At 38.7% G+C, this 14,767-nt stretch overlaps 1 non-coding gene across 1 annotated transcript; it reads right to left on the bottom strand.

The window, feature by feature from the left end:
* Positions 1 to 5,652: 5,652 nt before the first annotated feature.
* On the bottom strand, positions 5,653 to 5,760 carry LOC132014716 (U6 spliceosomal RNA). Its single transcript, XR_009403371.1, has one exon. It is a non-coding gene; the product is annotated as a U6 spliceosomal RNA (small nuclear RNA).
* Between the last annotated feature and the right edge of the window lie 9,007 nt (positions 5,761 to 14,767).

The raw sequence follows: 14,767 nt of genomic DNA, 5'->3' as shown, positions 1-14,767 counted from the left end.
CAGACAGTACTGCCCTAGTGAAAGAGTCCTACAGAAGAACCATGTCATATTATTGAGAAGGGATGGGTTTAAAAAAGAACTGAACAAGCATATTCCACTAGAGAAAAAAGTATAGTATCTTGTAGCCCTTTTTAGCTTTGTTACATTAAGATTAAAAAAAAAAAAAAAACAAGAAGCAGATATTTTGTTGCAGACTAATGTCCATGGGAAAAGGACAGGGTGGGTCACAGAGAAAAAGATACACCCATGACAAGCTGGCAGTCTCTTCCTTAGCAGTCCCAAATGAGAACAGGTCACCTGTGGGCACTAAATGGAGACTGATTTTGAAATATGCATTTTTCTGTAGAGCTAAAGGACTCTAACCATGTGTTGTGTACAATACGAAGTTCTCATGGTAGGGTGGGATCCTTTATCATCTTTATAATTTCAAGATTATAGAACACTTGCATGTAATTTATAGATAGGATGGCTACTCCCTAACCATAGGATTTTATGGGAATCAAAATTATGGAGGCTGGTGGGGCACCTGGGTGGCTCGGTGGGTTAAGCCTCTGCCTTCGGCTCAGGTCATGATCCCAGGGTCCTGGGATTGAGCCCTGCATTGGGCTACCTGCTCGGCAAGGAGCCTGCTTTCCCCTCCCCTTCTGCCTGCTTCTCTGCCTACTTGGGGTCTCTTTTTTTCTCTGTCAAATGAATAAATAAAATCTTTTAATAAAAAAATTATGGAGGCTGGAATATGTTTTAAGTAATCTGAATTTGAACCCAGGCGTACATGACTCAGAAGTCCAAACTTTTATTTTTTTAAGATTTTATTTATTATTTGTCAGACAGAGAGAGAGAGAGTACAAGCAGGGGCAGCAGCAGACAGAGGGAGAAGCAGGCAAGAACTGGACACAGGACTGGATCCCAGGACTCTGGAATCATGACCTGAGCTGAAGGCAGATGCTTAACTGACTGAGCCACCTAGGAGCCCCAGAAGTCCAAACTTAAATTACACCATGCTGTCCCTATGAAAAGGAAAAAAATACCATAAAAGGGTTATTTAAGCAAGAAATAAGTACAGGGGAGGCCACCACGGCAGGACCCTCTATATTGCATTGACAATATAGGGGACCTTTTGACCTGATTGTAGTTAAAAGAGACTCATGGTATTTACAGCTACTCTGGATCTCAGTATCCTCTTCTGTAAAGTAGAGGTTGGACCAAAAGATCTTAAGCTCTTTTCAATTGCATAATTGTTTAATACCCTTTATTTCTATAAAACATTCAATGCGAATCCTCTCAAGTGAGGATTACTTTATTATCTAGTAAAAAAGGTTTTATTGTCACACTTTTTTTTAGTACTAGGAAAGGACATCAGTGCACATTAGCTAGCCACAAAAATTGATAGTTAACAAATTAACTCAGCAGCCAATTTCTCTACTGCATGCAGACGCTAAAAGTTACCTTAATTAAAATAAACTACTTTGAAAAATAGGGCTATTGTCAATTTTTGCAAGATTCAGTACCTGGAAAGTGTTTGCATATATATGACATCTTCATGAGCATGTGTGTTAGTTTCTGCCCTTCCCATTCCCCCAAGCAAAATATGTTTTTGCTTGAAGCTGTTTTGTGAATCCCAAGAAAGCATTTGAAGAAAATTAAAAATCTCTGCCAAAAACTATAACCATCACCAAGCTTGGTCATAAACTTTAATTGGAAAACTGATATTATGTATCTTTATTACATTTTGAAAGCATGAATAATATATGTAATCATCCAAGGGCTGAGCTACGAATGTTGCTATATTATTATTCAAACATAAATAAAAGTGTACTGTATTATCAATTAGTGTCCAGCTTCTTTGGGAAAGTGAGAATAAAATCTGTTAAACCTCAGCTGGTGATTTACATTCTCAAACATCTTTATTCACAAGCCTAAAAAGCAGGCTGTTAACAGTCGCCAAAACAGTTGCCAAGACAACTTATCTCTGGATTTAGTATTACTACATCAGGAAAGACGCCTAAGAGGAATTTAATTAACTAACGCCAAATCCTCTTTGGCCAAAAAGGGATGGATTTTCTTTTAACTCAAAGTCCTTAGAGAATGAGATTTAATGGAGTGAGGGTAGACACAGACACATGAGATCGACACACACACACACACACACATACACACACTCTCTCTCACAGATGCTGGGATCTAATCATAGTGTAAGTCTAGTTTTCAGGTGGGATTTACGTAGAATCTGCCGTAGTAGTTCATGTATGTTTATTAAATAATGGTAAATAAATATGTAGCTAGGATGCTTTACAAATTTTATACTTAATATATGATATAGATGTGTAAATTATATATAAATATGTATTCATATTAGATATTCATATATATTTATATACTTCTGTATATTTAATTCATTCATTTATTCCTTAATTCATGCACCCATTCATTCATTCACTTGTTTACTTTTCTTCTTCCAAACCTCCTCCCAGAAAGAAATAAGTGGTTTATGGAGGTTAATTGAAAGAAAATGTGAATCAGGACTTCACTTTGCAAACTCTAACTACTTTGGCTTCCCTGGACTCCCATGACCATTTTCCCAACACAGGGATACCAACAGGCTCAGCCTCAGTCCCTCCCACCAGTAACACAACCTGGAATCTCTCTCAAGGCAGTAATCTGGGGTGACGGTAGAGCTCACCTCATTTGCTTCCTGTCTTTCAGCGATTATTGCCCTGTGTTGTGTGATGTCCAACGTGTTAAAATTATTGTTTCATATGTTTGTCCAGTTTTATAGTTGTTTCTGCAGGACGGTGAACATAGCCCGTTATTCCACCTTGGGTGGAAACAACCATCTTACCTGGGAAGTTTTTACGCATGCACATTCTTCAGCCTTATTCTGCACAGAAATCACAGGCTAGGTCTTGAGAATCCGTACATTTTTAAAAACTCCTTACTGAATTTATTGACAATCCTGGCTTATGAAGTTCAGGTTTACCCTTTATAGCTACTGAAGCTGAGTTCTATGGATTAAGCCTCAGAACATGACTAGGACTCTAGACCCAGGTTCTCTGCCTCTTTACCTTTGGTTTCTTCTCTTCTTCCCTGTGTGTACAACACTATAATGTCTGCTACATTAGCGCATGCTGGGAATGCTAATTTAATTTCATATAAAATTCAGTAAAGCTTAGCATCGCTACATGTTCAGAAAACCAGCTGTAATTTAATCGGGTTGCTGGACAGAAACTAGGTGTTTCTTGCCCTGTGGTAAGTATTACAGGCTTGTATCAGATGAGGAAAAGATTACAATAGTTCCATTTTATGTATGTAATCATCTTCCTAAAGAGGGAGCCATCAAAGTTTGAATGCAATGAACTTCGCCAAGATTATGTGTGACTGGATACCTTCCCAAGATAATGCCACCATGGTAATTGCACTGCCCAGCAGTAATTGGTTCAACTTAGACATGTTTTAAAACATAGCTGGGTAGTCATATCTTCATGATGTCTTTTTACAAAATTTTAGGGGGCTTTAATTGTTCCCACCCCTGAATGCTTAATGTGCAATACAAATAGCAGTATTTTAGCCTTCTTCAGGCTAAATACACATACTAAGAATGTGTATTTGTACAATGACACCTGTACCTTCTCATATGAATTTTTCCAGGTAATTGATTTCATGGAAATTATTGATTTCCTATTTCTCCTATTCAGTTAGTCTAGAAATATCCAGAAACTTAGAATATATGATAATGTTTTACATAATGTGAATATATAATTATGAGAACATTTATGATTATGTAATTTCAATATATATAAAATATGAATATAGATTTGTTTCTTCTTTTCTGGTATTCTTCCTGGGAATATCTGAAAAACAGATAACTGAGCTATATTAAGTTTAATTAATATTAAACAGCATTAAGTTGGCGAGTCCCCTGTCTCCTGTGCTGCCAGATTTCTGATCTCGTGGGTATCCAAACTGGCTTACAGTGGCTGAATGTGTGAGGGGTTCTCTCACATTGGGATTTTTTGATAATGAGCACACCCTGATAATAATTCCTTAAGACTCCCTATACCCTCTGCTATACTGCTGGTTTTTAGGGAGTCAAGAAAATCCCTTTGGCAGTGTCTAATCTCTTTACTCGAATGTTAACTCTATGAAATTTTATCCTTTTGTTCTTCAGATCATCCTAAAATTATCCATAGCCTGACAAACAACGTCTAAGCAAAAGAATAAGATTTTGTTACAGCTCAACAAGTTGATTTTAAGCCCAAATGCTGTGTCATCTGTGTGGTTTGACTGGCGGAGGATTTAAAAAGATAAGTGGGTTCTGCGTACACACACAGCCGGAACTTAGACTGTCCCACTAACCTCAACAGGAACCTTGGTCATGGGCAAACCCAGTTGATGAGGAGCTCAGTTCTCTGGGGTTCAAATATAGGATCTAGCCCAATCCATTGGTCGGAAGAATCCTATAATAGAAAACAGCAATTGTGGACATATTTTATCTCCAAAAGGCATTAGAAATCATCTAATATAACATTTCTCAAATTGGTTGAGGAGGGGAAATAATCAGAATTACCTAGTGCAATGAGGAAGAGAATGGAGGAGAACTGAGAATATACCATTTTTCAAAGTTCCAGAGAGATTCTTTTAACTATATATATATATATAATTTACAAATATAATATAATATAATATAATTTACAAATCATTAATCCAAACAGCGCTTTACAGGCCAGGCTACAATTCAAGCCATCAAGGGAGCTTTCAAAAATCTTGTAATCCAGGTCATATCACAGGCCAAATGAGAATCTCTGGGTTGGACTGAGATAGCAATAGTTTAAAGAATCACCTAGACGAGGTTGGGAATCTGTAGGTCCATACATAGGGTGAAGCTTGACAACAAGCTGGACCCAGAAGTACCTAACCCATATCTGAGTAGCCACAAAGAGCCTCTATCTTCCTTCTAGACACCTCTCCAACAAAGAATTACTGTGCCCTCCAGGGAAACGGTTATCTATTGTTAAATTAACCATTTTTCTTGAATTGTGGTAAAACACACATATAAAATTTACCACCTTAACCATTTGTAAATGGACTGTTCAATAGTGTTAGTACATTTATGTTGCTTTGCAACAGATTTCCAGAACTTTTTCATCTTGCAAACCTGGAACTCTACCTAATGAACGCTGACTCCTTATTTCCTCCCCTGTCTATGCCCTGGAAACCTTCTTATCTTCTGTTTCTATGAGTTTGGCTACTTTAGATACCTCATATAGATGGGGTCAGACAGTATGTGTCTCTTTGTGACAGCTTATCTCCGCATAGTATTCTTAAGAGTCACCCAAGGTATGGCATGAAGCAGGATTTCCATTTTTTAACTGAATAATATTCCACGGCATGTGTATATCACATTTTCTTTATCCGTTAATTTATCCATGGATATTTGGATTACTTCTACCTCTTGGCTATTGTGAGTAAGATGCAATGAACTTGGATATACAAACATCTTCTCGAGATCCTAATTTGAGTCATTTTGTATATATACCCGGAGGGGGATTACAGGATCATATGGTACTTATGTTTAATTTTTGAGGAATCTCCATAGCTATTTTCCATAGTGTTTGCACAATTTTTGATTCCCACCAACAGAGCACAAGTGTTCCAAAAAATATGGGATGCCTCATGAATTTGCATGTCAACCTTGCACGGGAGCCATGCTAGTCTTCTCTGTATTGTTCCAATTTTAGTGTATGTTCTGCTGAAGGAAAGAATAAATTAAAATTTTTCAAGATAACTTTCATGTTGTATTATCATTACACTACGTTAGTCACCATACAGTACATCATTAGTTTTTGATGTAGTGCTCCATGATTCATTGTTTACATATGACATGCTGTGCTCCATGCAATATCTACCCTTCATAATACCCATCACCAGGTTAACCCATTCCCTCTTTCCCCTCCCCTCTAAAACCCTCAGTTTCTTTCTCAGAGTCCATAGTCTCTCATGGTTCATCTCCCCATCTGATTCCCACCCCCTTTGTTTTTCTCTTCCTTCTCCTAATGTCCTTCATGCTATTCCTTATGTTTCACAAATAAGTGAAACCATAGGATATTTGACTTTCTCTGCTTGACTTATTTCACTTGACATAATCTCATCCAGTTCTGTCCATGTTGATGCAGAAGTTGAATATTCATCTTTCTTTTTTTTTAATATTTTATTTATTTATTTGACAGAGGGAGAGAGAGATCACAAGCAGGCAAAGAAGCAGGCAGAGAGAGGGGGAAGCAGGCTCCCTGCCAAGCAGAGAGCCTGACGCGGGGCTCGATCCCAGGACCCTGGGATCATGACCCGAGCCGAAGGCAGGGGCTCAACCCACTGAGCCACCCAGGTGCCCCGAATATTCATCTTTCTTGATGGTTGATTAATATTCCATTGTGTATATGGACCATACATATCTTCTTTATCCATTCATCTGTTAAAGGTCATCTCAGCTCTTTTCACAGTTTAGCTATTGTGGATATTGCTGCTATGAACATTGGGGTGCGTATAGCCCTTCTTTTCACTACATCTGTATCTTTGAGGTCAGTACCCAGTAGTGTAATTGCAGGGTCATAGGGCAGCTCTGTTTTTAATTTTTTGAGGAACCTCCACACTGCTTTCCAAAGTGGCTGCAGCGACTTACATTCCCATGAACAGTATAAGAGGGTTCCCCTTTCCCCACAACCTCTCTAATATTTATTGTTTCTTGTCAATTTTTGCCATTCTAACTGGTGTAAGGTGGTATCTCAATGTGGTTTTGATTTGAATTTCCCTGATGGCTAATGATGATGAACATTTTTTCAATGTGTCTGTTACCATTTGTATGTCTTCTTTGGAGAAGTGTCTGTTCATGTCTTCTGCCCATTTTTTACTTATTTGTTTTTGGGTGTTAAGTTTGAGATCTTTATAAATCTTGGATATCAGCCTTTTTGCCTGTAATGTCATTTGCAAATATCTTCTCCCATTCCATGGGTTGTCTCTTTGTTTTGCTGACTGTTTCCTTTGCTGTGCAAAAGCTTTTTATATTGATGAAATCCCAAAAGATCATTTTTTCTTTTGTTTCCTTTGCCTTCAGAGACCTGTCCTGAAAGAAATTGCTGTGACCAATGTCACAGAGGTTACTGTTTATGTTCTCCTCTAGGATTTTGATGGATTCCTGTCTCACATTGAGGTCTTTCACACATTTAGAGTTTATCTTTGCATATGTTGTAAGAGAATGGTCAAGTTTCATTCTTCTGTATATAGCTGTCCAATTTTCCCAGCATCATTTATTGAAGAGATTGTCTTTTTTCCACTGTATATTTTTTTTCCTGCTTTGTCAAAGATTAGTTGACTATAGAGTTGAGGGTCCATATCTGGGCTTTCTATTCTGTTCCATTGGCCTATGTGTCTGTTTTTGTGCCAGTACCATGCTCTTAATGATCACAGCTTTGTAATATAGCTAGAGATCAGGCAATATGATGCCCCCAGCTTTGGTTTTCTTTTTCATCATTTCCTTGGCAATTCTGGGTCTTTTCTGGTTCCATGCAAAATTTAGGATTGTTTGTTCCAGCACTTTGAAAAATGTCATTGGTATTTTCATCAAGATGACGTTGAAAGCATAGATTGCCCTGGGCAGCATAGACATTTTAACAATGTTTATTCTTCCTATCCATTAGCATGGAATGTATTTCCATCTTTTTGCGTCTTCTTCTATTTCTTTTGTGAGTGTTCTATAGTTCCTAGGGTATAGATCCTTTACTTCTTTGGTTAGGTTTATTCCAAGGTATCTTGGTACTATTGTAAATGGAATAAATTCTCAAATTTCTCTTTCTATGGTTACATTGTTAATGTATACAAAAGCAACTGATTGGGGTGCCTGGGTGGCTCAGTGGGTTAAGCCTCTGCATTCAGCTCAGGTCATGATCTCAGGGTTTTAGGATTAAGCCCCACATCGGGCTCTCTGCACAGCAGGGAGCCTGCTTCCCCCTCTCTCTCTGCCTGCCTCTCTGCCTGCCTCTCTGCCTACTTCTGATCTCTTTCTCTCTCTGTGTTACATAAAGAAATAAAAAATCTTACAAAAAAAAAAGAAAGAAAAGAAAGCAACTGATTTCTGTGCCTTGATTTTGTATCTTGTCCTATTATTGAATTGCTATATGAGTTTTAGTAATTTGGGGGTGGAGATAGAGTTTGACTTCTTCTTTGCTAATATGAATACCTTTTATTTCTTTTTGTTGTCTGATTGCTGTTGCTAGGACTCCTAGTACTATGTTGAATAATAGTGGTGAGAGTGGGCATCCTTATTGTGTTCCTGATCTTAAGGGAAAGTCTCTCAGCTTTTCACCACTGAGAATGATACACAGTGGGTTTTTCATAGATGGATTTTATGAAATTGAAGAATGTTTCCTCTATCCCTATACTCTGAAGAGTTTTAATCAGGAAAGGATGCTGTATTTTGTCAAATGTTTTTCCTGCATTAATTGAGAGGACTATGTGGTTCTTGTGTCTTCTCTTATTTATGGATTCTATCACACAATTGATTTATGAATACTGAACCACCCTTGCACCCTAGGGATAAATCCCACCTGGTCATGGTAAATAATCCCTTTAATGTACTGTTGGATCCTATTAGCTAGGATCTTGTTGAGAATTCTTCAGGGATATTGGTCTGAAATTCTCCTTTTTGATGGGGTCTTTGCCAGGTTTGGGGATCAAGGTAATGCTGGCTTCATAGCGTGAGTCTGGAAGTTTTCCTTCTATTTCTATTTTTGAAACAACTTCAGGAGAATAGATATTATTTCTTCTTTGAATGTTTGGTAGAATTTCCCAAGGAATCCATCAGTCCCTGGACACTTGTTTTTTGGGGTTTATTTTTGGACTTGTTTTTTGCATTCTGCTTCAATCTTGTTACTGGCTATTGGTCTATGCAGGTTGTCTATCTCTTCCTGTTTCAGTCTTGGTAGTTTATAAGTTTTTGGGAATGCATCTATTTCTTCCAGGTTGCTTAATTTATTGGCATAGAGCTGTTGATCATAATTTCTGATAATCATGTCTATTTCCTTGGTGTTAGTCGTGATCACACCCCTTTCATTCATAATTTTATTAATTTGGGTCCTTTCTCTTTTCTTTTGGATAAGTTTAGCCAGTGGTTCACTGATCTTATTAATTCTGTCAAAGAACCAGCTTCTGGTTTCATTGATGTGTTCTACTGCATTTCTGGTTTCTAATTCATTGATCTTTGCTCTAATCTTAATTATTTCCCTTCGTGTGCATGGGTTAGGCTTAAATTTTTATTGATTCTCCAGTTCCTTAAGGTGTAAAGATAGTTTGTGTATTTTGGGTTTTTCTACGTTTTTGAGAAAGGCTTGGATGGCTATGTATTTCCCCCTTAAGACCACCTTTGCTGTATCCCATAGGTTTTGGACCAATGTGTTTTCATTCTCACTGGTTTCATGAATTGTTAAAGTACTTCTTTGATTTCCTGGCTGACCCAAACATTCTTAAGCAGGATGGTCTTTAGCTTCCAAGTGTTTGAATTTCTTCCAAACTTTTTCTTGTGAATAAGATCCAGTTTCAAAGGACTGTGGTCTAGGAATATGTAGGGAATAATCTCGAGATTTTGGTATTGGTTTAGAACTGATTTGTGACACAGTATGTGGTCTATTCTGGAGAAAGTTTCATGTACACTCGAGAAGAATGAGTATTCTGTTGTTTTAGGGTGGAACGTTCTGTATATATCTATGAGTCCATCTGGTCCTGTGTGTCATTCAAAGCTCTTGTTTCTTTGTTGATTTTTTGCTTAAATGATCTATTGCTGAGAATGGAGTGTTGAGGTCTCCTACTATTAACACTATTATCAGTATGTCTCTATTTTGGTTAACAGTTGGCTTATGTAGTTGGATGCTCCCATGTTGGGGGCATAGATATTTACAATTGTTAATCTTGTTGGATAGACCCTTTAAGAATGATATAGTGTCCTTCTATATCTCTAACTACAGTCTTTAGCTTAAAATCTAATTTGTCTGATATGAACATTGCTATCCCAGCTTTCTTTTGAGGTCAATTGGCATGGCTCCATCCCTTCACTTTCAGTCTGGTTGTATCTTTAGGTTCAAAATGAGTCTCTTGTAGATAGCATATGGATGGGTCCTATCTTTTTAACCAATCTGCAACTCTGTGCTATTTTATAGGCGTATTCAGGCCATTCCCATTGAAAGTGATTATTGAAAGATGATTTTATTTTCGTCATGTTGCCTGTGAAGTCCTTGTTTCTATAGATTTTCTCCATTAATCTCTGTTCTATATCACTCTTGGGGTCTTTCTCCTTTTATAGAACTCCCCTTAATATTTCTTGCTGGCTTACTAGTCACATATTCTTTCAGTCACTGGAAGTCCTGGAAACTCTTTATCTCTCCATCCATTATGAATGACAGCCTTGCTAGATAAAGAATTCTTGGTCGCATGTTCTTCTCATTTAGTACCCTAAATATGTCTTGCCAGCCCTTTCTGGCTTGCCAGATCTCTATGGACAGGTCTGACATTATTCTTGATGCCTTCTCTCCATACGTAAGGAATATCTTCCCCCTAACTGCCCTTAAGATGGTTTCCTTGATTCTAACTAAGATTTGTGAGTTTTACCATTATAAGCCAGGGCATTTGTCTGTTCTTGACCTTGGGAGGCATCCTCTCTACTTCTAGGACACAAATGCTTGTTTCATTTCCCAAATTAGGGAAGCTCTCAGCTACAATTTTCTCAAATATATCTTCTAGTCCTCTCTCTCTCTCTCCACCCTCTCAGGGATCCCAATAATTCTGACATTAGAACATCTCATAGTGTCATTTATTTCTCTTATTCTGTTTTCATGGATTTTAAGTTGTTTGTTTCAGGCCTCCTCTTGTTCCTTCTTTTCTATCAGTTTGTCTTCTAAATTACTTATTCATTCTTCTGCCTCATTTACTTTAACTGTTAGATATCTAGATTAGATTAGATCTCATTGATAGAATTTTTAAGTTCTGCCAGATCAGCATTCATTTCTGCCCTTAGAGAATCTATGTCGCCATTAATGATTTTCTCCATCGTAGCTATTGTTTTCGTAACTGTTACCCTGAAGTCTATTTCCAACATCTTGCTTATATCCCTATCCATTAGTTCTGTGGTAGAGGTCACCTCTGTGGTAGAGGTCTGAGTCTTTCCTATGTTGGGGGAATTTTCTCTTAGTCATTTCGTTGAGGGGTGGTTGAGGGAATGTACAGAGCTCAAATTATTGACCACATCCCAAGCAAGATGCACATGTTTTATATGGACCTTAAAGACCTCTTGTTCTTCCAGCCTGTCTCGTTCTTACTCAGTCTACCTGCTTGGCAGAGTTGTCCTTTCCCTTTTTGGGGGTGGAGGGTGGGCTCAGTGAAAACCGGTTTTAGGGGTCTTTTTTCTCTGGCAGCTTTCCCTGGTGGCTTTCTGCCTCTCTTCTGAGAGTTAGAGCAGAAATGAATGACTGTATCCAAACCTCTGTCTCAGAACAGAGAGATCATAGTCTGTTCTACAGTGAGCTCTCCAGTCCACACTGTCTGTTTCTGTCTGTGCTGCTAAAAACCACAACGTCCTGGGTTATGCATCCCACAACAGCACTCCCAGCCCTTGCTTCCAGGTCCAGGCATACCTCTGTCCTATGTTCTTCTAAAACCACCAGCCACCCCCAGTTTATAAGCATGCCCCTGCAGCTCCAGGTTTTTTTTTTTAATTAAATTTATTTATTTTCAGCATAACAGTATTCATTATTTTTTCACCAAACAGTGCTCCATGCAATCCGTGCCCTCTATAATACCCACCACCTAGTACCCCAACCTCCCACCCACCCCCGCCACTTCAAACCCCTCAGATTGTTTTTCAGAGTCCATAGTCTCTCATGGTTCACCCCCCCTTCCAATTTCCCCCAACTCCCTTATCCTCTCTAACTCCCCATGTCCTCCATGCTATTTGTTATGCTCCACAAATAAGTGAAACCATATGATAATTGACTGTCTCAGCTTGACTGATTTCACTCAGCATAATCTCTTCCAGTCCCGTCCATGTTGCTACCAACAATACCCAAAAGTTGGGTATTCATCCTTTCTGATGAAGGCATAATACTCCATAGTGTATATGGACCACATCTTCCTTATTCATTCGTCCGCTGAAGGGCATCTTGGTTCTTTCCATAGTTTGGCGACCGTGGCCATTGCTGCTATAAACATTGGGGTACAGATGGCCCTTCTTTTCACTACATCTGTATCTTTGGGGTAAATACCCAGTAGTTCAATGGCATGGTCATAGGGAAGTTCTATTTTTAATTTCTTGAGGAATCTCCACACTGTTCTCCAAAGAGGCTGCACCAACTTGCATTCCCACCAACAGTGTAAGAGTGTTCCCCTTTCTCCACATCCCCTCCAACACATGTTGTTTCCTGTCTTGTTAATTTTGGCCATTCTAACTGGTGTAAGGTGATATCTCAACGTGGTTTTAATTTGAATATCCCTGATGGCTAGTGATGATGACCATTTTTTCATGTGTCTGATAGCCATTTGTATGTCTTCATTGGAGAAGTCTCTGTTCATATCTTCTGCCCATTTTTTGATATGCTTGTCTGTTTTGTGTGTGTTGAGTTTGAGGAGTTCATTATAGATCCTGGATATCAACCTTCTCTCTGTACTGTCATTTGCAAATATCTTCTCCCATTCCGTGGGTTGCCTCTTTGTTTTCTTGACTGTTTCCTTTGCTGTGCAGAAGCTTTTGATTTTGATGAAGTCCCAAAAGTTTATTTTCGCTTTTGTTTCCTTTGTCTTTGGAGACTTATCTTGAAAGAAGTTGCTGTGGCTGATATCGAAGAGATTACTGCCTATGTTCTTCTCTAGGATTCTGATGGATTCCTGTCTCACATTGAGGTCTTTTATCCATTTTGAGTTTATCTTTGTGTACAGTGTAAGAGAATGGTCAAGTTTCATTCTTCTACAGTTTTCCCAGCACCATTTATTGAAGAGACTGTCTTTTCTCCACTGTATATTTTTTCCAGTTTTGTCGAAGATTAATTGACAATAGAGTTGAGGGTCCATATCTGGGCTTTATACTCTGTTCCACTGGTCTATGTGTCTGTTTTTATGCCAGTACCATGCTGTCTTGGTAACCACAGCTTTGTAATAAAGCTTGAAATCACATAGAGTGATGCCCCCAGTTTTATTTTTGTTTTTCAACATTTCCTTAGCGATTTGGGGCTCTTCTGATTCCATACAAATTTCTGGATTATTTGCACCTTCCCGTTGAGATCAGGAACAAGACAAGGATGTCCACTTTCACCACTCTTGTTCAACATAGTATTAGAAGTCCTAGCAACAGCAATCAGACAACAAAGAGAAATAAAAGGTATGCAAATTGGCAATGAAGAAGTCAAACTCTCTCACTTCGCAGATGACATGATTCTTTATATCGAAAACCCAAAAGACTCCACCCCCAAACTTCTAGAACTCATACAGCAATTCAGCAATGTGGCAGGATACAAAGTCAATGTGCAGAAATCAGTGGCTTTCTTATACACTAACAATGAAAATACAGAAGGGGAAATTAGAGCATCAATTCCACTTACTATAGCACCAAGAACTATAAGATACCTGGGAATAAACCTAACCAAAGAGGTCAAGCATCTGTATTCGAGGAACTACAGAACACTCATGAAGGAAATCAAAGAAGACTCAAAAAGATGGAAGACCATTCCATGCTCTTGGATCAGAAGAATAAACATTGTTAAAATGTCTATACTGCCTAGAGCAATCTATACTTTTAATGCCATTCCGATCAAAATTCCACCAGTATTCTTCAAAGAGCTGGAGCTCCAGGTTTTAGTATGGGGGGCTTCCCTAAAGTCCTTTCCATCCTGCTACTGGTCTGAAGGTCTGTACCTGGTCCCCAGCACAGCAGGTTTTGCATTCCAGTGGCACAGGATCCTGGAGGCTCCCTCTCTCTTCTGTTTATCTTCCAATATCTGTCCACAGAATCATGTCTCCCCATTTTATACCTTGAGACCAACTACCTGAGATATTCTGTTTTAGAGATCCAGATATATATTCTTACATCACAGGTTGATTTTGTGCATGTTCAGAATGCTGTTAGATATCCAGTTCAATTCAGGGGACCAGTTGATATAGGGTCCCCTACTCCTCTGCCATATTTGCATCTCCCCTCGAGATAACTTTCATAACTTATTAACAAATTCCATGGGAATGGCAGATTGTATCTCCCAAATTTATAAAAACTGCATGTTTGCATAATTCATTTCAAAAGGAATCAGATCATTTGTCAAGGAAAAGTTACGAATAGGGAGCCTTCAAAACATAGTCACAGACCGGACCATGAACCTCATCTGGGAACTTGCTAGAAATGCAGATTCTGAGGCCCTACTCTAGCTGTAATTACTGACTCAGAAATTCTTTAAGATCCAGCAACTTGTGTTTTAAAAGCCTTCCAGCAGGGGGTGCCTGGGTGGCACAATTGGTTAAGCAGTTGACTCCTGATTTCAGCTCATGTCTTGACCCCAGGGTCCTGGGCCCCATGGCAGGCTCTGTGCTCAACAGGGAGTCGGCTTGAATTCTCTCTCTCCCTCTGCCCTCCCCCCATCCCCCACTCATGCTTGCTTGCATGCTGTCTCTGTCTAAAATAAACAAATAAATCTTTAAAAAAAAATAAAAACTTTCTAGCAGCTACTGAAACACTAATGTTTGAAATGCTCTT

Source organism: Mustela nigripes, chromosome 3, assembly GCF_022355385.1.
Source record: "Mustela nigripes isolate SB6536 chromosome 3, MUSNIG.SB6536, whole genome shotgun sequence".
Lineage (NCBI taxonomy): Eukaryota > Metazoa > Chordata > Mammalia > Carnivora > Mustelidae > Mustela > Mustela nigripes.
The sequence above is the reverse complement of the archived record's forward strand: the minus strand, read 5'-3'. Positions and strand labels throughout refer to the sequence as shown.